Source organism: Somniosus microcephalus, chromosome 7 (genome assembly GCF_052327205.1).
Source record: "Somniosus microcephalus isolate GS21.2 chromosome 7, FLI_Smic_1.0, whole genome shotgun sequence".
Classification (NCBI taxonomy): Eukaryota; Metazoa; Chordata; class Chondrichthyes; order Squaliformes; family Somniosidae; genus Somniosus; species Somniosus microcephalus.
This window is the reverse complement of record NC_140993.1, coordinates 163,446,892-163,449,521: the sequence shown is the minus strand read 5'-3', so window position 1 is coordinate 163,449,521 and position 2,630 is coordinate 163,446,892.

Here is a 2,630-nt window from a genome sequence, read left to right as displayed (position 1 = left end):
CCCCCGCGATTTCCCGAGGCTCTCCCCCCCCCGCGATTTCCCGAGGCCCTCCCCGCACCCCCCCCCCCGCGATTTCCCGAGGCTCTCCCCCCCGCGATTTCCCGAGGCTCTCCCCCCCGCGATTTCCCGAGGCTCTCCCCCCCGCGATTTCCCGAGGCTCTCCCCCCCGCGATTTCCCGAGGCTCTCCCCCCCGCGATTTCCCGAGGCTCTCCCCCCCGCGATTTCCCGAGGCTCTCCCCCCCGCGATTTCCCGAGGCTCTCCCCCCCCCCGCGATTTCCCGAGGCCCTCCCCGCACCCCCCCCCGCGATTTCCCGAGGCTCTCCCCCCCGCGATTTCCCGAGGCTCTCCCCCCCGCGATTTCCCGAGGCTCTCCCCCCCGCGATTTCCCGAGGCTCTCCCCCCCGCGATTTCCCGAGGCTCTCCCCCCCGCGATTTCCCGAGGCTCTCCCCCCCGCGATTTCCCGAGGCTCTCCCCCCCCGCGATTTCCCGAGGCTCTCCCCCCCGCGATTTCCCGAGGCTCTCCCCCCCCCCGCGATTTCCCGAGGCTCTCCCCACCCCCCGCGATTTCCCGAGGCTCTCTCCCCCCCCCGCCCCCCGCGATTTCCCGAGGCTCTCCCCCCCGCGGCTCTCCCCCCCCCGCGATTTCCCGAGGCTCTCCCCCCCGCGATTTCCCGAGGCTCTCCCCCCCCCGCGATTTCCCGAGGCTCTCTCACCCGCGATTTCCCGAGGCTCTCCCCCCCCCCGCAATCTCACGAGGCTGTGTGCTGGCGTCACGGGGGCCGTGCGCATGCGTGCCGGCGTCAAGGCGGCTGCGCAACGGCCATGCGCATGCGTGGTTGCCGTTTAAAAAAAAGCCAGAGCGGGCTCTCGCGGGCGGGCGGCGCATGCGCGGTCAGTGCCAGCGGCGCGAGGCGGCCCGCGGGGAGTAGGCAGGGAAACCCCGTGGGCTGGCGGCCGTTAGAGCGGGGAGTAGGCAGGGAAACCCCGCGGGCTGGCGGCCGTTAGAGCGGCTCACTTCGGGCCCCGACACCGTCAAACCTGAGAGGGGGAAGTAGAGAGGGAAGAGGAGAAGGAGAGAGAGGGAAGAGGAGAAGGAGAGAGAGAGAGAGAGGGAAGAGAGAGAGATAGAGAAATTTTTGGAGCTTCAGGCCTGCCTGCAGCGGGCCTGGAGACCAGCACCGAGTCCCCCCTGCGCGAGGGTGAGGAGGAGGGAGGGGGGGTTGCTAAACACAATATAAAACTGAAATAAATTGTTAATTAATTCCCTAACACATAATTCAAATATTTACCTTAGTTCCCTAACACACAGAAAGTGTGGGGGAAAAAATTGTGGAAAATCAAGATGGCGGCCACTCACCTCGGTTCAGAAGGATAAGGCCCGCCCACACACGCACCGATTGGTCGACCGGTCAGGTCACCGAAGCGTAGGATTGGTCAATCGTCGAGTCACTCGACACTCAACTGTAGGAAGACCTCGACGTCACACGGTCGCTAATGAGATGCTAATGAGCGGAACGCTGAACGTTTTTGGGATACCGCGGGCGGGATTTTTGTCCGGCCCAAACGTAAATAGGCCGATGACCGGTCCGGAATCGCAAGCTTTCTTTTGAGGCGACGCGCGCGTCGGTACGCTCTGTAACTTCCAAACGCATCGAGACTAGGCGGACAGACAGACAGACAGACAGAAGAGCCGCTTTATATATATAGATATATATAAAAAATGTATATATGATAGATTAAAAAAATATATATATACAAAAAATTTTGTAAAAATTATATATATATATAAATAAGATTAAACCATTCTAGCAATCTATTTAGATTTGTAGTTAAATGACTTAGCCACAACTTAAAGTTTTAAAGTGAATTTTAAGGAACTGTTTATGTATATCTCCTAAATCCAACTGTACATGGGAAACTTTCCACGGTATTGTAGGTCTGCAACTGTACCGAAAGAAAATCCATTTGCACTATCGAGGAGACAAGCTGGCAACACAATATCAACATTTAAAGAACAAATGATTTCAGGTAACAGCATGGTTACATAGGATAGCTCATGAAAACAAGAACCACATTAATACTCAAAATCCTACACTGTAACACTATTGGATATATATGCAACAAAACTATTTTAAGTTTAGTACGTAAAGCAGATTACATCTAAGTTTGCAGCACAAAATTAGGCCATTTAACCCATCTGTGCCAGCTCTGCTAGAGCAATTCAAAACTAATCCCATTATTCTCCTTTCTTCTCATAGCTGTTTCTTCCTCTGCTTCAAATGTTTATGTGCAATGGTCTGTGCCTCAAACAGCTGCTTTCATGCTCCAACAACTCGGTGTAAAGAAACCCGATCTCTCTTCACTCAGTGACAAATTTTAAAATGATGACCCTCATCACTGACTCCCGAACCTGAGGAAATTGTCTTTCTCTATTCACCCTATCAAATCCCTTAATTAAAAAAAACCTCAAATCTTCTCTTAGCCTTCTCTGCTCCAGTGCATAGTCCCACCATCTTAAGTCTTTCTTAATAACTATTTAAGAAAGACTTAAGATGGCTAATCTATATACGGTCTTCACACAGTACTTTGTGGCCTAACTGATGCTTTGAAAAAGGGAAAAGAAAAAA